This window comes from Mesocricetus auratus, unplaced genomic scaffold (assembly GCF_017639785.1).
Source record: "Mesocricetus auratus isolate SY011 unplaced genomic scaffold, BCM_Maur_2.0 Super-Scaffold_100024, whole genome shotgun sequence".
NCBI lineage: Eukaryota > Metazoa > Chordata > Mammalia > Rodentia > Cricetidae > Mesocricetus > Mesocricetus auratus.
Genome location: NW_024429205.1, coordinates 18,376,586 through 18,403,019, shown reverse-complemented (window position 1 = coordinate 18,403,019; position 26,434 = coordinate 18,376,586). Strand labels below are relative to the sequence as shown.

The 26,434-nt window shown below is 41.7% G+C and overlaps 1 protein-coding gene across 10 annotated transcripts in view; it reads right to left on the bottom strand.

Moving 5' to 3' along the window:
- The window catches only part of Ncoa1 (nuclear receptor coactivator 1), a 207,711-nt gene extending 186,894 nt beyond the window's left edge, over positions 1-20,817 (bottom strand). For 7 of the 10 annotated variants that reach the window (XM_013119840.3, XM_040730921.1, XM_013119838.3 and 4 more), the window contains exons 1-2: positions 20,435-20,817; positions 17,917-17,989 (exon numbers count right to left, since the gene is read on the bottom strand). The gene's annotated coding sequence lies outside the window, so the exon portion shown is untranslated. Of the gene's footprint in view, positions 1-17,916; positions 17,990-19,852; positions 20,057-20,434 lie in introns of those variants that run through there. The other 3 variants (XM_013119839.3, XM_005079096.4, XM_040730920.1) reach the window with 3 other exon arrangements.
- Positions 20,818-26,434: the final 5,617 nt, after the last annotated feature.

Below are 26,434 nucleotides of genomic sequence, written 5' to 3'. Positions count from 1 at the left end.
ATACACCAGTGACATAACCAGAACATTTAGGAATATTTAGACTTTGGAGCATTTCTTTATAAATGAATAAATTGACATTTAAAAAAGAAATAGAACAACAGCATGTAACCTTCATACTGCCTATGCTAAGACCTAAGGTAAGTCTTATTCTACAGCGTATTTCCAAAGACTGCAGATTGGCAAGTTGTTTGGTTTTGTTTTGTTTGGTTGGTTGGTTGTTCGGTTGGTTGGTTTTGGTCTTTTAAGACATGGTTTCTTGTGTTGCCCTGGCTGTCCTGGAACTTGCTCTGTAGGCCAGGCCAGCCTTGAACTCACAGAGATCTGAATGCCTCTGCCTCCCGAGTGCTGGGATTGAAGGCTATAGCGATGTACAAGTTTTTAAAATGAGTTCCACTCCCAAATCTGTAAGAGATGGCTGAAGCAAAGATCAAAAGATAAAACAATATAAGAGAAGCCACAAAAGAATATGTACACAACTGAAACTTAAGAAACTCCACACTTTGAACAGGATTAACTATAACAGGAATTGATCTAGAAGCAGACTATCCTTTGTGATGGAAGATGGAAATTTTAGTACCTGCTTATCAGAAGTAGTTGTCTTAAGGAGAATTTAATGAAAATTAATGTGATGTTTCAATATGGACAAGCATTTAATAAAAATCACTCATTTCCATACTATCCCCCAGATATCTGAGATAGTTCACAGAGTGCATTACAATGTGATGGTTTCAATATGAAGTATGCGCCACAGACTCATGTTGGAAATGACTGGTCTTCAGCTGGTGGTACTGCTTTCTTAGATTGTGGAAACTCTGTGGGTGGATACAGATGGAGGAAGCAGGTCACTGGGGTGTGACTTTGAAAGTTACATTGGTTCCCAAGTCTTTTTCCTCTCTCTGCTGCCTGTCTGCCATGAAATAAGTAACTCTCCTCTGCCACATATACCCACTGCCACAATGGCCAAACAACCATGGATGGAACCTACAAAATTGTAAGCCAAAATAAATCTTTCTTTGTTGAAATTGTTTCTGTCAAGTATTGGTCACATCTACACAAAGGGAACTAATAAACAAAAAGAAATAAATTAAGTTGGGAAAAGAGAAAGACAACGAAGGAAGAATATTAAGATTAAATCAACAGTAAATTTACCATATAAACCATATGTCCCAAATTCCCATACCATTGTAAGGGAAAGACCACTCATTAGCCCCTGGGCTCCCTTCCGAAGAGAAAAATAGCATCAGTTTTAAGAGTTGTGATGACTATGTAATATATACAGCCTGGTCAAAGGAAAGGCAGCTTTTCCTGTTACCAAGATCAGGGCAATTTACTACATGGCTTCTAATGTTAATAACAATATTGAAAAAACAGAAGGGGAAAAGGAAATCATAATAACTCATCTTCATTGAATAACCTCCCACCTCCAATAAGTCAGGCATGTGTTAAGCCTTTTCCTATGAAAACTCAAGAAATGTTCTCATCTTTGTGGAAGTAGTTATAACTACCAATACCATTTTATAGATGAAAAGCTAAAGCACCATCAGGTGAAGCTACATGTGACCAGGAATCAGCAGAGACAGAAGTTATGTCCAGGAACTCCAGCTCTAGAGCCCACTGCCTAACCCTTCAATCATTCATAATCACCAATAAGAGGAGGACATAAGCATCTGCCATCAGCTAAAAGTACTATTTGTCTGTCAAATATTAGCTCATTTGTGTTGAGTATCAGCTCTCCACATCAGTTGTTAATAGTTCCTGTAGTAGCAGTAGTAACAACACTAACAAGAGCACTGTGATAAAGGAGATAATGCCTCAACAAGAATGCCACAGCAAGAAGTGTAGTAAATTTCACAATGCTGTTTGTTTTAATGACTCTCAATAAATGTTGATTGCATTATACTAAAGAAAGGTTCCATAAAAGCAATTTTACCCCCTCTAAAACAATGTTGTCAACACACATAGATCTCAGATATTCTGATTTGATGTGGGTGAAAACTGACTGGCTTTAAATGTATTGAGTATGTTTTCAGTAATTCTCCAGGAAATGATAATTCCGATTACTAAGTGTATTTTTTAAAAAATTAAGCAATAGCACCAAAAATAGATACACACTTGCTGAGTGAAGCTGATAGCAATGTACATATATATGTATTTCATAGTCAATCAAGAATAATATTTTCTTATAAAAACTAAGAAATCAAGTTGGACAGTGATGGCACATGCCTTTAATCCCAGCCCTTGGGAGGCAGAGGCAGGTGGATCTCTGTGAGCTCCAGGCTAGCCTAGTCTATAAAGCTACATAGAGAAACCCTGTCTCGAAAAAACAAAAAAAAAAATTAAGGAATCAGTAATATATCAAAGAAGGCAGCCAGCCCATGGCCGCTAGCCAAGAAAGTAAAGGGCAACAACAACTTGTCTCTGAAAATAGTTCTGAGTAGTTACCAATTAACTAGCAGTCAGTTCATTCACAATATCCGATAACACAATGTAGTCAAAATGTGTGGGTGTGTGTGCACGCACGCGTGTGTTTACTATGAATTGAACACAGTACCTTGTATATAGTAGACAAATGCTCTATCACTAGGTTATACCCTTAACCCTTGGTTTATGTTTAAGACAGATTCTCACTAGTTATGTAGACTGGTCTTGAACTCACTGTATATTGCTAAATCTAACCTCCAACTGGCAATCCCCTGCTTTAGCCTCCTAAATTTTGAGACTACCAGGCTTGGCTAGAAGGATCATAAAATTTTGACAGAGAAAATTTTCAAAGAGTTTCCAAAAATTCAGCTCAGTGGTAAAATTAACTCAAGTAAACACCTAGAGACTACTTAACTGACTTCCACAGATACCTAGTTATTAAACCTGTTGACTAAATATTCAGAGATGGATAGATTTCATATACCTCTGAAAGACCAATCAGCAGTCTTCCACAGCCATCCCTAGTTGGTGTAAACACAGCTACAACATTAGTATATTAAGGCCATGAAAGAAGCAATTAATAAAAAGGGCAAACATGTGAAGAGGATAGTAAACAAATGTGAATAGTAGAACGTTAGTATGGGAAATCCAAAATACAATAAATATTTGATAAGATTATCAGCTTTCTCAATAGTCAAGGTACTACAAGCTACAAAGTTATCATTTTCAACCCGCAGATATGTCCAACTAGAGATGACTGATAATACACAGAGCTAACAAAAGTGAGGAAAGCTGCTATTATATAGTGTGAGTGGAATTGTGAATTAATTTAGCCTTTGAAGTGACAATTTGAATAACATCAGGTCTTATATGTGCATATCTAATAATCCCATGGGCATGTTCTCATACATATAAAACAAATACAAGATATTTACTGACACATATTTTCCAACAGAAGAAATTGTTTGTCTTGGGCTAGCAACATGGCTCAGCGGGTAAGTGCGATTGTTGCCAAGCCTGAGGACATGAGATGTCCACATGGAGACTGACAAGGAGAGAAGCAACTCCCACAAGTCGTCCTCTGACTTCCACAAACATGCCAGCATACATGTGTGTCCCACACATATACATAAATGCACACAAATTAAATAAATGTTTCTTAAAAGCAGGTATCAAAAATTTATAGTAATGTTCAAGTAAAAGAGCACTGGTTAAATAAATGACATAATATACATTCAATTGAAAAGTTAGGTAGTCATGCTGGGCGGTGGTGGCACACGCCTTTAATCCTAGCACTTGGGAAGCAGAGGCAGGCAGATCTCTGTGAGTTTGAGGCTGGGCTGGCCCGACAGCCTCCAAAACAATACAGAGAAACCTTGTCTTGTAAAAAACCAAAAAAAAAAAAAAAAGGTTATGTAGTCATTTAAAAGATAAAATGGCTCCTCTATATTCTAGAATACAAAAATACTCATAAGTGTAAAGAAAAAACATAAGGTCAATAATAACAACTTAGAAGGTATTTTCTTTTTTGTGTCTGAGTGAATGTGTGTTTGTGAGTATGAGTAGCAGATGTAACAACAGGATCTAGATCAGTCAAAAGTCTTTCGATTCTAAAAACCAGAAACCCCGTCCACACTAGCACAAGCAAGTAAGCAACTGGTCATCTCATTTACCTGAGAAGTAATGTGTAGGTCTTACTTAAGGTTCAACAGGCTTCAAAGGCTCCACAGATTCTCTGTGCTCATACACACAGAGTATATAAAAGGGTGAATATGTGTGAGGAGTGTCTGGCTCAGTCAGTCTGTGTGCTGGCCACTCTAGTACACAGATCTGGAACGGCCCCCCAAAGACTTGTGTGTTAAAGGCTTGATACCCACACCTAGTGGTGCTATTGAGAGAAGGTAGAAATGTTAGTCAGAACCTAGTTGGAAGACACAGGTCACTAGGAGGCATTCCTTTGTTCCGGGACCCTTCCTCTTTTTCTGCTTTCTGAGTGCCATTCAATGCCCAGCTTTACTCTACCATATGACTCTTGCCATGACCGTCTGCCTCACAGGGCCAGAAAGAACAGACAAGAGAATGAGGTCTAACACCATGAGCCAAACTAAATAATTCCTCCTCTGAGATGATATTCTCCCATATTTTGTCAAAGTAATGGAAAACCAACAGCCTCATTCTTTCACAGAGCAAATGTACAACCCTCATGGAACTCTTCTATCTTCCTTCAGTTCAGCAACTCCAATGGGATGATTCTGGCTCCCTCATCCTATGTGTTTTTGTTTTTTGGGGTTTTTTTTGTTTTTGTTTTTGTTTTTTTGGTTTTTCAAGACAGGGTTTCTCTGTGGTTTTGGAGGCTGTCCTGGAACTCGCTTGGTAGTCCAGGCTGGTCTCGAACTCACAAAGATCCGCCTGCCTCTGCCTCTCGAGTGCTGGGATTAAAGGCATGCGCCACCAACGCCCGGCCCTATGTGTTTTTGTATCTCAGGCAAGTACACTAAAACTGCTTTGGTCATATAGTAATCCATTTTGCACCAATCAATATAGTCAAGGGAATGGGGCGTTACAAAAGATCATGCTACCACCTAAAATGAAAAATAGAGAGCAGGTACTATTAGATAGACTAAATTAACATGTGTTATGTAATTTTACTAGAATTTCACTTCTTAACTCTATATACTTTCACTTATTTGAATCCAGTATTAGAATGCAGTCAAGTATCATATATATGGTTTACTTTTTAGTTCAAAGGGGGAGAAAATATTATAATGTAGTAAAAAATAAAGCCCATGTTCCGAAGAGTACAGGACTAATAACTTTAGAAATAAAACTGATGGAAAACATATTTACAGTTTCCTCACCTATAAATAAAGACCTATGTGTCTATGGTGGTGTGAATGAGAAACCCCCATAGGCTCATGCCTGAATGCTTCGTCCCCAGTTGTGGAGCTGTTTGATAAGGATTAGGAGGAAGTGTATCACTGAAGGTGGGCTTTGAGGGTTCAAAGGTCATGCCATTATAGTTAGCTTTCTCTCTGCCTCCAACTTTGGGATAAGATGTGAGCTCTTAGCTAGAGCTCCAGTGCCCTGCCTGCCTGCCACCATACTCTTCCCACCATGATGGTCATGGACTAACCCTCTTGAACTGTGAGACCCAATAAATGTTTCTTTTATAAGTCTTGGTCATGATGTCTCTTCACAGCAATGGAAGAGTAGAGACCTAGTTCTGCATAACTGGGAAGAATTTTATTAACTCCCCTATATTGTTTATCAAAGCCATCATTAGAGAATCAAATAAAAAGGAAACACAGATTTAAATTATCAATGTTGATAAGAAGTAAGTGAAGACCTCCAGAGAGACTACAAAAAACTTTTCCAGACATCAAAAGGTCGCCACTGGTATCCCAAATTCCTTTACTCTTTCTTTTCTCATTCTATAATCTTACCAACCAAGTCCTGTAAGTAGGAAAGTTCTGAAGTGTTTATACCAAAGCAAATAGTCACTTTTACAATAGCAAACTAAAGCTTATTATTTTATATGCCACTATGGTAGAGACATTAGTACATTTGTCCTTTAATTGACATGAAGGTTACCATTCAGCACTTACAAGCTCTTTCTACAAATAATTGAAACAATAAAAAACTGTGTTTAGAAGTTGTAGAAAGAGCTTGGAGTACTAGGATTGCATTCCTAGCACCCACATTATGGCTCACAGCCATTTACAACTCAAGTTTCAGGGAATCCAATGCCTTCTTCTAGTCTCTGCAGGAAGCAGGCAAGCACATGGTGCACGCACACACACACACACACACACACAATACTGAAACACATAAAATTAAAATAAATAATCTCTTTTAAAATTCTATTTAGCCGGATATAAAGGGATTGGTGTTGCTCAATAACTCTTAAACAGGCCTTCTCATTTTGATATTCAGTAAGGAAAATTAGTTTTTCTATAGTTCATTTATGTTTTTTGTTCTTATTTCCCAGACCCTTATGCAGTGATCTATGACTACTCCAGTAAGAAACATGTGTCACTTTGGGGAAAGCCACAATAACCAAAGAAGCTATTTCATGTTCCAGAAAACACATCAAACCTCCATTATCCGCTCCACGGCCAAACCCCCTTTTCATGTAGCATGGAACTATGCCACAAACATCATTCCAAATCCTATATATCTACTTCCTCCAGGAAGTTTACCCAAAGCATGCTGGGTTCCAATCACCATCAGTAACAGCTTTAGAAACATGCCTTGAGTAGAGAACTATGAAAGCACTAGAGTACAAACTGTGTAAAAATAATCTCTCCCCTGTGTAATTTACAATTGGCTTGGAAGGAAAGGATACAGTTAAAAACAGAAACAAGCCAACAATAATCATTCTCAAGCAAATGCTAAAAATGCTTGCTAAAATAACTACTCCCATGTGACACTTTTGAACTGTTTTATACTGTTTTTAATTTATGTAATCATTTTATTTTTAAAGATTTATTTATTTTTATTTTGTGTGTATGGGTGTTTTATCTGCATCTATATCTGTGTACCATGAGTGTGCCTGGTGCACATGGTGACCAGAAGAGGGCATCAGAACCATGAGGACTGGAGTCACAGAAGGTTGGAAGTCACCATATGGGTGCTGGACATTAAATCCAGGTCACCTGGAAGAGAAACTGCACTCTTAACCACTGAGCCATGCCAGGCCTGATTAAAATCTTCTTGATGGACAGGAACTTGAAGAATAACTTTATGGCTCTACAACGGGTGTTCAATGAGAAAATAACCTTCTCATGTAAGGAATATGTTTTAAAAAAAAAAGCTGAAAAGTAGTACTGATTAAAATCTTAGAACCTTTTACTCCACACCTCTAAGGACAGAGGCAGAAAGGATCATGAGTTTGTTTGTTTGGCCCATGACAGGGGAGCTCTATACTAAGAATATTAACTTACCAGGTTACCTCAAATTTCTTTTTCTTTGGTTTTCAAGTTTTTAGGAGCAGTTCTAGCAATTGTACCAGGGCCTAATACATGTTTAGGCAAGTTCTCTGCCAATGAACCATATCCCTATCCACTGCTACCTCTTACAAAATATTGAAGCAAGATTTTGCTTAGTTGCCCAGGCTAGCCTCAAAACTTAAAGTCTTCCTGTCTCAGCCTCCTAAGAAGCAGCATGTATTATTACCACATACAGCTGTTCCAGACATTTCAACATCACCCTTTATAGTCAATGTCTTACACTGTAAACATGTTCTCCATAATATTCAGTTTTCAATTTACAAAATGTCTTGAGACCAATAAAAAGAATCCCTAGGATATATGACCTATGAGTATTCCAGAAACACAAACACACACTTTAAATACATTCATAAGTAGCATTATGAATTAATCAGTATTTGCTGAGATATCACAGAGGACAAAATATAAAACATGAAACCTTTTACTCATTTTATACCATAATATGAGCTGACAAAAAATTCATACAGACTACACACACACACACAATAAAAATTGAGTTAGAAAAGTAAAAAGAGCCGGGCGGTGGTGGCGCACACCTTTAATCCCAGCACTTGAGAGGCAGAGGCAGGCGGATCTCTGTGAGTTCAAGGCCGGGCTGGACCGACAGCCTCCAAAACAATACAGAGAAACCCTGTCTTGTAAAACCAAAAAAAAAAAAAGAAAGAAAGAAAGAAAGAAAAAAGAAAAATAAAAAGAGTTCCCGAAGGAACATGTTACTTGCAGGTTTTAAATGAACAGGAACTGAGAAATCGGGGTGAAGTTTTAAAAAATAAGCACAATTCCAGGAGTACACATTAGAATAAGGGAAAGCATTACAAAAAAGAAGTAGGATATTTAGGGGTCAATAAGCCAACAGTTTCATTCCATACAATTGATTGTGGAGACTAATTGAACATAATGCCAGAGAACAGAGTGGTGCCACACGCTGGAAAGCTCTAAACACTAGGCTGTGTGATGACTTTATTTTGATAGTAATGGGGACCACGGCTTTTCAGCAAAGAAAACACAAGTAAAACTTAGCATGATGGAATTAGGGAGGCGGCTCAACGGGTAAAAGCACAAGCATTCATGCCAAAACCCTCAGCACCCATGTAAACACCAGGCTGGCATGCAGGTCTGTGGAAGAAAGCTCGCCTGGCCAGGAGCTCTGAGAAACCCTGTCTCAGTTTCTAAGGAGGTGGAGGTTGATCAAGGAAAACACCAGACATCAACTTCTGGCTTCTGACCTCTACATGCACACCTTGCACTCACACACATGCACAGAGGCATGTGCACACACATACATGCACTCACAGGAACACTATGCACATGCCCCCAAAATAGCAGGATGATAATTTTACAATAAAATTAAGCAAAAACTAAAGGAGGAGGCTGAAAGATGGCTCATCTCAGGTACAAGTACTTAATTGCTGAGTCTGATGATGTGAGTTCCAGTCCTGGGACCCACATGGTGAGAAGAGAAAACCAACTCCTAGATATAGTCCTCTGACCACCACATGTAAGCAAAGGCACACATGTGTCACACAACACACACGTAAATAATTTTTATTTAAGATTTAGTTTTATGTTATGTGTATGAATGTTTTGCCTGCATGTAAGTGTACTATGTGCATGATCGGTGCTTGGGGGAGGTCAGGAGAAGGCACTGATTCTCCAGGAACAGGAGCAACAGACGGTTATAAGCTACCATGAAGGTGCTGGGGACCAAACCTGAGTCCTCTGTAAGAGCAGGCAGCATTCTTAACTGCTGAACCATCTCTCTGGACATAAATAAGTATTCTGAAAATAAAATAAAAAGAAACAATCAAAGAAGGGACTCACTATGGATTACAGGACCACTTTAATACCACTTTAGTAATTAAGCCTGAATTAAAATTAGTGGAAAAGAAGGAACCAGATAAGGAGCCCACAGAACTCAGAAAGTTTTTAGTATGTGAAATCAGAGTCTAAGAACTCTTAAATGGCTGAGATTCCAATGCTAATGGGTGTTTAAACAAGCAATTCTGAATCCCAACCCATTCAGCAGAACTTCCTAGACACACACACACAGACACACACACACACACACACACACACACACACACCTACCTATATCCTCATTCATATTTTTGTAAAATTGGAGAAGGAGGGCTTGAGGGAGAAATTATATATAAAAGAAACCAAATAATGTAGAACCAGGCAGTTGAGCAACACAGCTCAAACACCTGTAAAGGCCAAAGGCATTTGCAATCACATTTATTGCAAAATGGAAAAACTGCAAAACCAGTCATACTGCGGGCTTGAATAATGACATCAGATATATCCATTAAATTTGGCAAGAGGGTAAAACTGGATGAATGGTGTTATTGAGGCCCCTGTCCTTAACAACAAAGGAGACGATGAATCCTTTCTGCGATTAGGTAAAATCTGTAGACCCTCTCCCAGAGAAATTATAAACTCACAAAATTTTGCATATAAAGTGTTTACAGACTAAAGCCAATCTGCCCATGAACTTCAAGTTAAGAACCTTTGCTATGGAATAGTAGTAACTATTTTTATCATATATTCCATGGCCTTAAATTTTTTAATAGTAAATCACACATGTCTATTTATGACATATACACACTGCACACCAAACTGATAAATTATGTGCTTTATAAACATATACAAAATGAAAATTTAAGAATCTTCAATTACAACAAACTAGCAATTTTAAACAATTACTTTACTCATTGATTCATAAAAGCTATGTGCCATTTCTAATAAATGCTATTATCAATTCTGCTACTTTTTTTACAGTACTACAACTAGACATGTTTTTTTGTTGTTGTTGTTTTTAATCTTGCATTCATTCTTTCTTTAATACAACAGCTTGAGGCTCTAGCCCTAAATTCATTTCATTTTTATAATAAATAACTATTTTGCTTTGTTTTAATGGTTAGCACATCTGAAAAACATAGTTTGCAAAGATGAATAAAACCCAAAGAAGAACTCCATTACTGGCTTCACTGAATAAAACATGATAGTCAATTGCAATTCCACTCACCACTTATGCAAAGGCTTTTTGCTAAAAATCAGCTACTGCATTTCCATATTTCCTGATGGCAATCAGTTGTTCTTACAAGCTAATCAGATGAAATTACCTTTTTATATTTTCAGCAGATGGGCTTAAAACCACTAAAACGTCTCTTTTACAAGATTTTATACAGGTTAGAAAACTCCGTTCATGAATTCAAGTATTCATGTAAAAAAGTTCTTCAAATTAACACTCATCATTACCAGCAATTAAATCCACAGCACTGAACTCTGTTTTCTTCCAAAAAGGTAATTAGTTTTTGAGTCACTGTTAAGAAAGTGTCATTATTGAAAAGGAACAGATTAAGTGTGCTTATTTGATGAACTGCATACCACACACAACCATGCGTCACAGGAAATGTCAGCAAATTGTATTTGTCTTTTTGTGGACAAAGTCATCATCAAGTTAGACACTTCTTAAATTTTTGCCTTGAGATAACCAGTCAATGTCTATGAACTACAGAGCTGCATGGTGATTCTCTACTGCAATACAAAGGGGTCTATCTACCACATAAAATAATAAATCTAAGATTCTCTTTACTCAAGCCTCCCTAAACTGCACATTATCACAAAAGACTGAAAGTGAAAGAACTTGCTCGCAGACCTCTATATTTCTTGCATCTCCCAAACAGAATGTTGTGATCTGACTTTAGAGACACTGTGCCACATCAGTGCCTTGCACTAAAAGCCTTTATAAGTGCCTTACAACCCATTACCCTTGTATAACTGCCTTTGAAGGTCCTCCAACTATACTGTAACCATACCTAAAATACTGCCAGTTTGGCAAAAGACACAACCACAGCACATTCTGTGAGCACAGCTGCCTTCAACACCATTATCTCAATGTACACCTGGCTAAGGTATTAATTGAATATATAGAGCTTAACAAGGTCCAAGACTTTAATTTCAAAGTACATGCATTTATTTATGTATGTGTGTATCCATGTCACAACATCAAGTGGAGGTCAGAAGATGACTTGGGGGAGTTGGTTTTCTTCTACCATGTGGGTTTCAGAGACTGAACTCAAGTTGTCAGGTCTAAAGGCAAGCACATTTACTTATTGAGCCATCTCAACCATCAAGGTCCTAAAACTTAATGATACCCTTAAGTCTTTTTTGGAACACAGTAGACCATAAATAAATCATGAAATATTGAGATCTGGAGGTTTCCCACTTGTATGACCAATCTCACTTATACAGTCAGGTGTATTTATACAAGGGAGAGGACTTTTTGCATTAAAAAAACAACTCTACTGCATCGGTTTAAAAACGTCAAACAAAGCTGGAGCAGGGCAGCACACACTTTTAGTCCTAGCACTCAGGAGGCAGAGATATCAGAATCTCTTGAGTTCAAGCCAGCTTGGTCTACAAAGTTCCAGGCCAGCCAGAGCTACTGAGACCCTTAAGAGCTGGAGAGACTTCAGATCATCAATTAAAACCACTGAGGACTCCGTGATGGGGAAATCCACAGAAACAACTGACCCAAGATAGTGAGAGCTCACTGACTCTGGAGGACCCACATAGGACCTAACTAGGCCCCTAGAATGCAGGTGACAGTGGGTAAATTGGGCAGTTTATGAGGCCACTGGCAGTGGGTCCAGGATCTATCCCTAGTACATGAACTGGCTTTCTGGAGCCCATTTCCTGTGGAGAGATACCTTGCTCAGCCTAGCCACAGGGGCAAGGGCCTTGTTCAGGCTTCATGGTGGTGATGAGACAGACTTTGTTGACTCCCCAGGGGACGCCATACCCTCCCTGAGGAGTGGAAGGGGGGTGAGAAAGGGGAAGGTGGGGGGAGCAGGATGAGGGGAGGGAGGGAGGACTGGAATTGATATGTAAAATTAAAAAATAATAAAAGAAAAAGAACACTGAGGTCTCTTCCAGAGAGAGCCTGGTTCAATTCCCAGCACCCACATGACAGGTTAAAAACTATCTGTAACTCCATTTCTAACCTATTTCTGGCCTCTGAGTACACCAGACATGTATGTGGTGGGTGGCTGCACACAGACATACATGCAGGTGAAACACCTACACACACACACAAAAAAGAATATTTTTATATATCAAATGATAATGCACTGTCTGAAAGAATAGCTGCTGCTTTAAAAGATACAGTATAAGGCAGCAAAAAAGATTTTATACTAACTTCTATTGAAAAACCACATGATCTGTTTTTAATATACATAAAAATTAGTGAATAAGTTCCCAGTATGGTAAGCCTTAAACATGGAATCATTTCAAAAATTATGAAAATATAAAATTTGGGGTATAAAAACCTGCCAAGAAAAGATCCACATAAATTTGGAAAATTGACATTTCTCATTGTCATTCAGATCTTACTTACACACTTACTACATACTGTTCACAGGATCTTCTCCCTTTAGACGGTGTTCAGCATCACACGACTTGAATGTCTACTTCCTGTTCCCACGTAGGTTGTGACACTCTCCTTGCCTTCTTCACACAGTCTCCTTCTTACCTCCGAAGAAAAGCAAGCTTCCCTGCCCTTGCTTCTCTCCTATTAAATCTGAGTACACAGTTCTCCTCATCCCAGCCTTACAGAAACCACGCCCGGGCTTCAGAGCTCATTCACCAGCAAGCCCACCATGACACCTGCCTTGATCTCTCTCTCAAATGAGGTAACTGCTCTCTCTTCCTGGATCCTCAAGTTCACTACTGTCCCAGCATGCTCCTCACAGCACTCGTCACATTTAATTAATATTACAGGTATTTTGTTGTCTTATCACTACTCTTAGGTCATAATTGCCTTAAGAATAGAATGTCTATCTTATCGTTTCACTTCCTTATCTTTTAACAGCACAGCACCTTGAACAATGTACTCATGTAACTATAGCTTCAGTGGATAGCCAAGTAGCTACTTATAATCAATTACAGACTTCCTGTACCATATAAAGTAGAAAAGGGGGTATAACTGGAAATTTGTAGAACAAATAACTTTTCCCTGATTTCCACCAATCAAACTTGAAAGCCAGCATTATACATTACAAAAACCAAGGGCATGTTATCCTTCAACTATCTGCTCAAATACAGTGTGATACATTTAAATATATATACACAAACAATGAAATCTATGATTGATAATAGAAATATATAACTATTTCAACCATATAGCCAAACCAAAATTCTAAGGTACACTATATTAACACAGAGTAAGAGTGACCATTCAAACCACACTGCAAACACAGAGAATGATCAAACAATTTGTTCCAAAAGAAAGAAAATACCTTAAGCTTTATTTAAACACTATCAAAACTTAAGAGGCAGAATTTTATTGCTAAGACTCCAAAACCAGCCATTCAAAGATAAGCTTCCCTGGAGAGAAGCACAAAAGAATCAACATTACTAAAGTACAAAGGTGAGACCAGAAAGCACAAGAATCTTAAAGTGACACTTTCATTAAGTGCCTGGTGTATGCATGGTCACCAGAAAGAAATAAAGTTGCAGGAGTCTCCGCAGGATCTCTACTGAACCCAAAGAGGGTTACAATGTAGCCAGTGTGGCAAATACTCTTGGATAGGTGCCAGCTTAAAGGTACGCATGTGACTTCCAGTCAGTTGTCCTGGCTCAAATGCCATTCCTAGCACCTACAAGCTGTGTGATCTTACACCAGCCACTTAACTTCCCTGAACCTTATTTCCTCATTTATAAAATGTAGTTTGTAGAGCTAGCATAATACCTGGCTCAGAGATAATACTCAATAAATATTTGCTGATTATCAATGAGAACAATACAAGAAAAGCAGGTATTTCTCTCCATTTATTTTAATTTTGAAGGGAAATTGTCTTAATTACTTCCCAGTTAAAATGAATTTGACTCTCAGTATTTGTGAGAGACTGATTCCAGAGACCTGTGGAGATACCAAAAGCTGTGTTTGTTCAAGTGCCATATATAAAATGGCGTACTCTTTAAAGTGCTTCTAGATTATTTATAGAACCTATACAATATCAATGCTTTTAGATTTCATCACACTGTTTTATTTAGGGGGAAATGACAAGAAAAAACTCCACACAGTCAACACAGAAACTATTTTTTTAATATTTCCTCTCTTCACCCCCACCAGTAATGAGGACTGGACATAGGCCCCATGTAAGCTAGGCAAACACTCTGCCACTAGGCTGCAACACCAGCCCTTTTCGGTATTCCTATAAATGGCTGGTTGGTCTAAGAATAACTATAGTTCTTCCTTCCTTAGCTCATAGATTACTTCAAAGTTTACTAGAGTTCCTAAAATTTTGAATCTCAGTAGTCAAAATCTTTGACCTGAACTTAGTCATCTCCTCTATAATATTGAGGAGGTTATTCTAAATAGCCCTTAAAGCTCTTCTACTCTTAATGCTGTGGTTCATTCAATCGCAAGGATTTTTCCAGACCAATTAGGGAGGTAGTGAGGAGGTGGAGAGAGGCAGGGAAAGAAAGATGGATTATACAGAATAGTCACTGATGCTAAGGGAGTGCAAATCAACTTGAGAGCACGCCAGCTTTGATGCCATTTTTGAAAATAGAGAGAACATAGAAGAAAAGAAAATACAACTTAACGTAAAAAAAAAAAAAAAAGAAACATGTAAGCTAAGGAGCAAGATACCTCTGGGTGACTACTTTTAAAGACAGGGTCTTACTATAACCATGGACCAGACTCTGGGAGATTATAATACTTTCTTATATAGCATTTTACAGGTTATAGAGCATTTCTGCATGTTATCTGCAGCAAAGCTGCTGGAATGGGAAGTAAGAGACTCCATTTAAAAGTCTTAGGGTTTGATGGATTTATAGAATCTTCACTAAAAACATCAATGACATTTAGAAAGAATTTTTCAGTAGTTATGTGTAGAATAAATTAGAGAGACAAATGCAAGCAGGCAAATAACTCTAGATCTACAAATTCAACTGTGGCACAAAAAACAAAGTGGAGTCTCACCAATAGTTCACCTGATGGCAAAGAAACTCGTGTCGTCACGGTGACTCCTATTACTCCACAGTCAAGTGACCAGGGGCCAGATTATTCAACAAGAAAGAAAAAAAAAAAAAGGAGACTAGCCCAAAAAGCACAAAGAAAAGAGTCAGAGGTGTGGCGATGGGTTAGGAGTAGACAGTCCATTTACTAAATAGTGCTAATGCTTTACTACATGCCAGACCATAGCTAAATAATGTTACTTAGCTTAATTTTTAAAAGCACAATGATATAAGTACATTATTCCAATTTTAAATATGAAAACCTAAGGTTTAGTTTAGTTATAATACCGGGGGTTACATGAACTAGGAATCTGGAAGAGCCATGACCCAACTCCATCTCTGCCTAAAGCCAAAGTTCGACTTCTAAAACAACCTTTAAAATGGCCTCAAAGTGCCGGGCGTTGGTGGCGCACGCCTTTAATCCCAGAACTCGGGAGGCAGAGGCAGGCGAATCTCTGTGAGTTCGAGACCAGCCTGGACTACCAAGCGAGTTCCAGGACAGCCTCCAAAGCCACAGAGAAACCCTGTCTCGAAAAACCAAAAAAAAAAAAAAAATTGCCTCAAAGTTACAAACCAATTGGTAAAAAGCTATAAACAGAAAGGACAATAACAAAGCAGCCAGGTCGGTGGTAAGACGGTTTGGTGGGTGAAGGTGTTTGCTGAAAAGTCTGGTGACCTGAGTCCCATCTCCAAAACTCACATGATAAGAGAGAATTAACTCCCAAAAGTTGTCCTCTGACTCAGACACATGTGCCACAGCAAGAGTGTGACCACACGCATACATGTGCAAATAAATAAATGTTGTCTACAGCATCACTGTGGGAACACTGGATAATCTGCTGTTAATAGGATTCCGACTAGGCTGGTTCAATTACACAGCTATTCTTGCACCTGTTTTATCAGTTTGATCTCTGTTCCTAGCAGGGCCACTCAATAATATCAATATCCCTCCCTTCCCCGCTGAAATATGGTATGTGGGGGGGGGTTGTAAAAAATCTATCTAAGGTGAGCATGACTAGACTGATTAATTTCAAGTCGTCTTCGCAAACACTTTAAAGAATGACAGCGTCTATTTTGGTATAAGCTACTTATCATTTAATGTGATGACTACACTAACAAAGCCTGCCACTTCTGTTCTGTGAGCTGAGCACACTGACACACCTCTATAACCCTAAATAAGAGGAGGCTGAGGCAGGAGGACTCAACTCAGCACAAATGCCTCAGAGTCAGAATGAGAAAGAACTGGGGGCTCAGCTGTGTGGGAGAATGCCTGCCTGACACTCAGAAAGTCCCGGGCTCACCACTCCTTATCACAAGTTAAATGAGAAAGTAAACAAAAACACTCTGCTATGGATGGGTTCAGGGAGGAAATGGAGATGCCACCTCCTTTACTTGCACTAGAGGAACAAGACTTACACAATTGACGTCAGTGTTTAATAACGACTTCCTATATTAAGCTGTATGTCCAGAAAAAGTATAATTATTTCTATGTTCTGTAGTAACTCAAATACCACATGCTCACAAACCATTTCCAAAACTATACTAGGCTATAGGGAAAAAAAGTTGCATATCCTTAAATTAAGTAACTAAGAATAGCATCCAGCTGACACTAGGCCATTTTATGACCCAATACCATATAATAAGAAGTAGGCACACAATCTAACTCAAATATAAAGAGAAAGTTTAAAATGCCTAAACATCATTTCTAATGGTAAGAAAAAAAAAATCAGAGACTGCAAGACCTGTCCTCAATGGCCAGTGACCAAAGGGTGAATGACTGGTTAATGTGGCAGACATAGTAAAGAAATCCATTTCTATGGTCTAGTCTATAGGAATGAGGAGAGTTATAAAAGTGGAGGCAATTCTGTACAGTTCTGTAACCCAGACCAGATATAGGGCTCTGTCGTCCAACTCTTGAAACTTGAGCATTTTATCCCATGGTGTGCCCATCTTAGTAGCTAGTATTTGCAGGTAATTCGGAAAAGCACCCACCACAATGATTGTGGACCTCTGCCAGAAAAGTGATAGCTGCCCCCTGAGAATTACTGTGACTGTCAGTGCCAAGACACTAATAAGCAGCCTAGGGATGTCCTCTATGCATACCTTAGAAATCCTCCCGAGTCTTATGTACTCAGGCTGACCTTCCACACTCTCCTAAATCAAAACCTAAGACGGGCCATAGCATAAGGCCAACCAAGTCTGTAAAACATGCAACAAAACATCCAACAACTTGGACTCCTCAGAAAATTGGAGCAAATTGAAACAAGAAACAGAGGCAGCGCTGCCTCGAGAGAAGGCGTGTGAAACTGATGACAACTGAACAAGAGCTAAATGCCCTTGAGAAGCTACTAGAAGGACAAGCCAGTGAGCAGTCTAATTGGAAGAAGAAGGGTTCTCCAGGGATGCCGACATCTTCTCCCACTCCACCCTTCAGCACCTCTCCACCACCCTCGTCACTTACTCAACACTGAGTCCTGGTGAAGACGGCTCACTGGATTAGCAGGATCAAGAGGACACGCAGAGAACATTCCATCCTGGGAACAACATATTTAAGTTATTTAGACATGTTTACCACCCTTCACTATAGAGCTAGAAGCCTGAAATTGTTCACAGTATACAACAGTCAGCACCATAGCAACCTAATCCACTGCCCACCAAAAGATCAACACAGTCACGGAAAACGGGAAATTCAGCAAAAATACAGAGTGGCCCTGGACTCCTTTAGTAGTCAAATAAATGTCTTCAGTAGTAGCAGCGTCTTTACATCACACCCACTCCATGTTGCCCTTACAGCTTCCTGGCATAAGCAAGTTCTTGGGATTATACAAACTGCTGCTTCTGTTTCCAGTCCAGATTTCTAGAAATGAAATTCTGGAATTGAGGGAGAAATAAAAACAAATGTTGGCAGAAAGGAGGAGGGAAAAAATGCATTGTCTATATAATCCCAGTTTAAATGAACAACCATCATCAGTTCCATGGAGCTTTTTTTTTTCTCTTTCAATAAAACCACTTACCCAAAATTGTAGATCTGAAAACATTCCCTTGGCTTAACCCACACACAAAAGAGCAACTTTATAGACACAACCCTATAAATTTTCTCAGAAATAAGGAAGAGATTAACTGCAAATTATGTAAAATTCAAGCTTTGCATCTATAAACCAAAGTTCAGTGTGGATTAAATACGAGTACTAGATTAACATTAAATGTCTGAAAAAAAATCAAACCAAATACCGACTCTTACAAGCTACAGGCCTCTATTTTCTCTCCAAGCTCCCGAAGTCTGCATAAGAAATGGAAAGAAGACATTGCAGACTTTAAGTCACAGAACCAACTTGGACCTTTCCACAAACTACGGGATATCAAGTAGAAACACTTCCATTTTACCTACTTTATATGACAAATTACTCGAGGAATGCCTATTTATGAAACTGAATCAAATCCCACGGCTACCTTTAACCCAAAACTATTTCAAGCTTGGGAGCCAAAGACCCAAGCAAATGCGCAAATACTTTCTTTTCACCTTATTCCCAGCATGAAGAAACCTGACCCCTTCCTACAACATCACAGCTTCGGTGAAGCTCCAAGAGAGGCCCCTCTGGCCAACTTTTTTTTTTTTTCAAAACTAACCTCCAACCAATTCCAGAAGAGGAGGCAAACCTCAAGCAAATTTAACCCTTGATATCCACTCCCAGGAATCTACAACATAATCCAAGTTTCACTGCAGTCCTGTCTTGCACAGACACAAGATTTCTTCATGGCTGAAGTGAAAGCCTCACGAGTCACCAGAGACTCCTCTTGTCAATCACACAGGGTGCGATTCATCCACGAACTCCTTAATGGCCAACATCATACTTCACATTAAAAATTTAATGTTTCAAAAGACAAAAAGGAGAAAAAAAGTCACCTTTTCCACAAGGACACCTGCCTGGCCTCCAGAGTGTCTCTATAAGTAACGACAATAGCCGAGCCAGAGAGGTTACTAGGTACTATCCAGCTTAAAGTTTTCCTCGGTATCCAACTCTTTGGCCACAGAACCTCGGCTTGTCCTTGTCACACAGGGTGTACAGTCAATCCCTCTGTCTCCCTCTAACATCGTCAAACTAGAGGGTGTCTAGTCCTTGGGAGTGACTGCTAAAAAAAAAAAAAAAGAACGTACAAATAAAATAAAAAACGAGCCACCGCAGAGGAGTGGTAAGGACTGAGGACCCCGGTGTCCAGTTTCTCCGAGTCTCTTCCAAGCGACTATGGAGAGCTCAAGTTCCATCACTGACCAGATCTACCTCCAATCCTTTGGCCAACGTGTGCTGCTTCCCCTTCTAGGTCCTTTCGGCAGAACCCTGCAAGGGGACCAAATCCCGGTCGCAAGAGGAAAATTTCCTTTATCCGCCCATTCCTACCTCCGAAGCCCTATTCCAGGGGGAGAAAGGCAAGTGCAGCCTGGCTAAGCAAAGGGGCCGTCGAAAGCTGCACGCACGGAAAGGCATGCCTGGGTCGCCCCCATTTCGCTGTCCCGGCGAACAAGACTCAGAGAGGCTGACGGGCTGTCCAAGGTCACCGTGCTTGCTCGTCGGGGCCGAGGGGCGCCCGCGCCTACTTCCGGCTCCCCCTTTCGGCGACGGCTCGGGGTGCCCGCTCCCCACCCGGCCCGCGGCCGCGCGCCCTCCGCGGATGCTCGCACTCTGCTAACTAGGGCAACTGGAGTGCGCCGCAGGGACGGCGCTCTGCAGCGCGTCGCTCGCCGGGGAGCAGCCCCCAGCTGGTGCCGTGACAGCTGCGACCTCCGCCCCCTGCAGCCGCGCCAGGCCAGCAGGGGAACTCGGGGAAAGTGGCAGCGGGAGATGGGTCCCAGAGAAAGGAGAGCCCGGGCGGAGGGCGCCAGATGCTCCCCGCCCCCTAGGGCCGCCGCGGCCGCGCGGCTCGTGACAGCTGCACCCACCGCGAGGCTCCCGCCGCCGCCGCCGCCGCCGCCTGCCACTCACCTGCCTCCGCCACCTCAGGGCCGCGCTCCCTGGCGCCGCGCTCGCTCGCGACTGCGGCGGCACCGCCGTGGACTCCGCCGCTCCTCCGGCCGGGCGCCCGTCCCCGGGGCCCAGGCGGCCCGCCCGTCGCCGCAGCGGCTCTCCGTCCCCCTCCTCCGGAGCAGGAGTCCCCCTACTTCAGGGGGAGATGCAGAACCACCCCGACGCGGGCTGTGCTTGAGGGAACAGCAGCGAACTGCAGCCGAGACGCCTGAGGCCGCGTTCCAACCGACGGACGACAGGACGAGGTGAATCGCGTCAGTCTCCCGCTCGCCGGGCCTGAAGAACAGGCATTTCAGCCGCTCTCCGCGGCCGCCATGTTCTCCTCCTCCACGGCCGCCGCCGCCGCCGCCCCCCGTCCCCGGCCCCGCCCCCCGGGCCCCGCCCGCAGCGCCCCGCCCTCGCGCCCCGCCCCACCCACTCGGGCCCCGCCCTCGCCCCTGCCCCTCTGCGGCCCCGGCCCAAGAGCCCCGCTGCCCTCCAGTTCCGACGGTGCGCCCCGGGCAGCGCGACTCCGCTCGCTGGCCTCGCTCGGCGTGGAGCCGCCCCGCGCCCTCTGCCGGCCGCAGGCGCACCGGGGCCGCTGTCCTAAGGAAGTGTGAGAAAGGAGGCCCGAACTCTTCCCGCACGGACCCTCCCCTCGGGGCGGTCCTCTGCCCGCTGCCAAGAAGCCTCGAACCCCAGGGTGCCCCTAGGCGGGCTGCGGGACCTGCCGCCTCCCGCTGCTCTTTATCGTTTAGGGAAGGTTGGGGAGCGACCTGAGGCCGTGTGGATCCGGGAGGAGTCTGACCTGGGCCTGTCTCCACTTGTGGGTTGTATTACTCTGAGAGATATCCCTCCGGCCTCTTTTGGTTTTTTGTTTTTGTTGTTTTGGGTTTTTTTTTTTTTTTCTGTAAAATTGAGAGGTGGTTTGCCTGGGTGATTTCACAGACTACTAGACAAGGGAAAGGAACATCTCTCCCCCACCCCCACCCCACCCCCCTTTTCAGATGAGAAGATCTGACTGACAATGTCTGGCTCTGCAATTCAATGAATTGACTAAAATGTCTGTCATTCACAGATCTTTCCCCTCGAGGGGCCCACATCTTTCTTCTTTTCTACCTCCCTTTCTTATTCTATAATGGAAGTACTACTTTCAAAAGTAGTGTTCTTTGTCACCAGAGGAATCAAGCAGCCACAGAACAGCTCCTTGAGCCTTGATCACTTTGTCTGGAAAGCCGCCCTTACTCCAAGACTGGCAGTAGAACACTTCTCTCTGCCTGGCGGCGGAAGTGCCTTGTGAAAGGTGCGCTAATCCCCTGTCCCTGAGTTCTTGTCCTCAATTAGCTGTTTTTACCTACTAAGCTACTGTCTTCTGCTGCCCCTCATCCTGCATTTGACAGCCCAAAGCAGCCTGTAAATCCTTAAGGCCTCTATGTCCCTTCTGACTCAAACCTGACAGCATTTAAACACACCTCCCTCCTTGGCCCCTCTCAGACAGCCTGTGTCTTCTTACATAAAGCAGGTACGGCCATCCAACTACTGTTCAGTGCTGTACGCTTCCTTCATCTTCCTGTGCTGGTCATGCCCATAAAACAGCCACTAGACAACACTCCGCCTTCTTTTATACCGTCATCCATCTATTTATTGTTAGGTTAATTCTTATCAAAGACGGTGCCCTAGTGCATTTGATTAGCTCTTGCCCTCACCTCACCTTCTTAACAGCCTCTAGCCACCTGCACAACCCATATTCTCAATAGTTGCTGAAGTGCCTGAAGGTCTCTATCAGTTAGTCTACGTCTGTGGAGCCTATTTCCTGCACTAGCACAATCCAGACTGTGCAAAGTGCTTACAAATGAGCCAAGTGTGTGCAACAGCCCTGTCTGCAATGGACTTCCGTAGCTGCTGGCTGACAGACAGGTGCCTTGAACACATCAGCCTTCTCTTGTTATTCCACAGGGTACTTCCGGCCCCTGCTTTTTCACCCTGCCTCTGCCTGTCTTGTGCATCATTCTTTTTTTTTTTTTTTAAGATTTATTTATTTATTACATATACACCAGATTGAATTGTAGGTGGTTGTCGGCCACCATGTGGTTGCTGGGAATTGAACTCAAGACCTCTGGAAGAGCAGTCAGTGCTCTTAACCTCTGAGCCATCTCTCCAGCCCCGTGCATCATTCTTTACCTGTTCTCTGAACTTTGATCCACTAGCACTTTTCTGTGTGCGGGCAGGGGGGTATTTATTTTTCATGAGGGTCAGTACACCTGTGTGTCAGCTTCTGGTGTGTTTCTCTATAGGGCTTCACCTTAGTTTTTAACTGTAAATTACATTTAGAGTGTGTGTGTGTGTGTGTGTGCGCGCGCGCGCGCGTGTGCGTGTGTGTGTGTGTGTGCGCGTGTAAGCACCCGAATGCGCGCTCATGTATGTCAGAGGACAACTTGCTGGAGTTGGTTCTCTCCCTTCCACCATGTTGGCCTCAGGGATCAAACTGAGATCCAGCAGGCTTGGTTGGCAGCAAGCTCCCTTTCTCACTGAGCCTACGTGTGGGCCCACCTTATTTTTTGAGGATATTTTTCATTAAACCTAGAACTCACCAATTGACGAGGCTGACTCCCCATCGATCACCAAATATCCACCAGTTTGTGCCTCCAACCTTCAATCCTGACAGTAGTGGGGGTTATATATTGAAACCAGTGCTTAGATGGGTCCTGGAGATCGGACCTCAGGTTCTTGTCATGTTTATGTGGTAGCCATTTTATCCATCTTCCCAACTCCTTGCTGTTTTGTTTTGGTTTGGTTTGGTTTGATTTGGTTTTGGCTTGGTTTGGCTTGGTTTGGTTTTTCAAGACAGGGTTTCTCTGTGTTGCCTTGGCTGTCCTGGAACTTGTTCTGTAGACCAGGCTGGCCATGAACTCACAGAGGTTCATCTGCCTCTGCCTCCAAAGTCCTGGGATTAAAGGTGTATGCCACAATGCCCAACTAGCTGTTCCTTTCTACAATGGCATAAAAATTTATAAAAATTGCCGTCTTCAATTTTTGTTTTTTCCTTCCCCCTTTCCTCAAACAAGTTGATTTGGTTTGTGTCTCAGGATGGGGAGATGACTCAGTGGTTAAGCGCACTGGTTACTCTTCCAAAGGACCCAGGTTCAATTCACAGCACCAATATGATGGCTCACAGCTGTCTATAACTCTGTTCCCAGGGTATCTGACACCCTCTTCTGGCCTCTGGGCACCAGGCACAATGTAGTACACAGATGTAGATACAGGCAAAACACCCATACACATAAAATAATTTTTAAATATATATCTTTAAAACATACTCAGGCTACTTGGTACTGAGATTTTGTTTTGTTCTTACAGCTATTTACTTGCTTATTTATTTAGGCAGTACCTTGCTCCATAGCACAGACTGGTCTCAAAGTCTGGCTCCTCTGACCACTGTCTCCCAAGTTCTGTAAACACAGGTGTGTGCCACCCTGGCCAGCAAATGTTGAGATCTGCTGAATTGTGAATGTACCTGAAGCAGTGTTCATATTGCTATAGCTATACATGCATGCTAAAGAAAAGCCTTTCTCTGGAGTGAAACTACTAAGTAAACCCTCTGACTTTCCCCCTTTTATAATCACTTGCTAAAGCATTATGTCACTCTTTTCTCTTGTCCCAGTCAGCTTTTCTCTGGCTCCATCTGCTCTCACCAAGCAAACCTACTTCCTTAAGACCCACTAACCTGCTGGAGTGTTGGTTGCCTTTAATCCCAGCACTTGGGAGGCAGAGCCAGGTGAATCTCTGTAAGTTCGAGGCTAGCCTGGTCTACAGAGCGAGTTCCAGGACAGCCTCCAAAACAATACAGAGAAACACTGTCTCGGAAAAGAGAGAGAGAGAGAGAGAGAGAGAGAGAGAGAGAGAGAGAGAGAGAGAGAGAGAGAGAGAGAGAGAGAGAGAGAGACCCACTAACCCTCCCCTCCCCCAGATTCCCACATTTGAAAGCCAAAGATGCATTAGGTAGAATTAGTTCTTGAACCTCAGGACAGCCTCTCTAAAATCTAGTTACTTTAGCCATGTAAGAGAAAATTTCTTTACTTATAAATTACAGCTTCCATCAGCCAGTAGAACTAACCCCATTAAATGTAAGGGAATAAGGGGAGGTTTAAAAGTGAAGATCTAACACAGCATTTAATTTGTATGGCCCAGACAGACGTGTTGTTAGGCCAGACACTATTAGCTTCATACATTAGTCATAATAATTTGGTGGTATAAAAAATAACACTAGTTCTGCAACATTACCTATTGGATTTCTCCAAAACCTAACCATTTCCAGTTCCAGGAAACATATGGCTGGTGTACATGAGAGCAGTCTACTTGTTAAGGCAAGGAATGACTTGAATATTCTCTTTTTCAAGTAGTTTTTGTTTTGTAACAATGATACTGACATGTGTAAATAGTAAGAAAAGTTTTTAAAGAAATAAAGAGAACTGAAAAGATGGTTTAATAGGTAAGAACATTTGCTTTGTGAAGTATGAGAACCCAGTGAATCTCGCCCCCCTCCCCCGCCTCCAGCCCCAACTCAAAAGAAAAGAGTGTGCCTGTAGCTTCAGCACTGGGGGACAGAGATCAGCAGATCCCAGGAGCTTGCTGACTAACCAGTCTAGCCAAAATGGTGAGCATCTGGTTCCATGAGACACCCTGTCTCAAGGCAGTAAGACAGTTATATAGGAAAACACCCGACTCTTGTTCCGGCTTCCATATTGCATGCACTGACATGCCTGCATACTTATATACATGCATACACTACACAAAGTAAATAAATGAAAAATTACTGGTGAGCCACATAAAATTATAGTGAATACGTTCCCAATTGTATACATATGTATATTTGCACACATAAATACTGTATGCATATTCGATTTTGTCATGGTGATTTTGTGTGCCCCCCCCCCCCGTGCTGGAAATGCAGTCAGAGTCTCATGCATATAAGGCAAGCAATCTACCAACTGAGTAGACCCCCAGCTCCTATTATTCCATTTTATGTACAAAAATAAAATCACACTGTAAATGTTTATTGGTACTCTGGTATCTTTTGCTGTACAATATAATTTCATCATTAATGCTTGGATGCATTTACAGTGTTAAAAAGTTTGTTTACAGTGTTTCAGGGGTTTGTGTGCTTATTTTTTAATAATTCTAAAATTATGTGCCTCTATACAGTTTGGAAATTATTTTCTTAAATTCATAGGATAATTGCTAAGATAAAATGTGCATTATTTATCAAACTGACCTCCAGAAAAATTATCCCAAACTATGATTCTATAGTATATAGGACTTCTAATTCCCTACAGGTAACTGACTCTGGATTTTATCTATTTTATATCAAATGGTCTTTAATTTCTAAGTATGGATGTTAAAAAGAGTAGGTGTTTTTAAAAAAGGAGAGTAGGTTTAGAGGTGGGTGTGGTAGCTAATACCTGTAATCCATCACTTGAGAGGCTGACACAGGAGGACTAACCCAAGTTTAAAGCCAGCCTGGGTACATAGCAAATTTTAGGCCAGTCTAAGCTATACGGTTAAGACCCTGTCTGAAAAAGAGAAAGGAAGAAAAAAAAGTTTTAAAGATGAGGAAGAGGAGAAACAGGAGGATGAAGGAAGGACAAACAACTCTGGTTAAAGTTAGACAGACCCAGACTGAGATGGCTCTGGTGGTCACTAGTTTGTGACCTTGTTCTAACCATCTCAACACCTCCAAGCCTCTTTATCACCTTTTGTAAAACAGAAGACTAGATCTCGCTTCAAAGTGTTGTTGCCAAATACTTCATACAGCGTTTGGCATTTAGGATTGCCATGGGAAAGTAAAATTTAGCTCCAACTGAGAAGGTGAAAATCTACCCAGCTACTCATCAGGCTGGGATAATGGGCACAGATAAAGCCAGCTGCAGAGTTAGCAGGATGTGGTGTCTTCTGAGGACATACTGCAGCTGTGTATGTCAT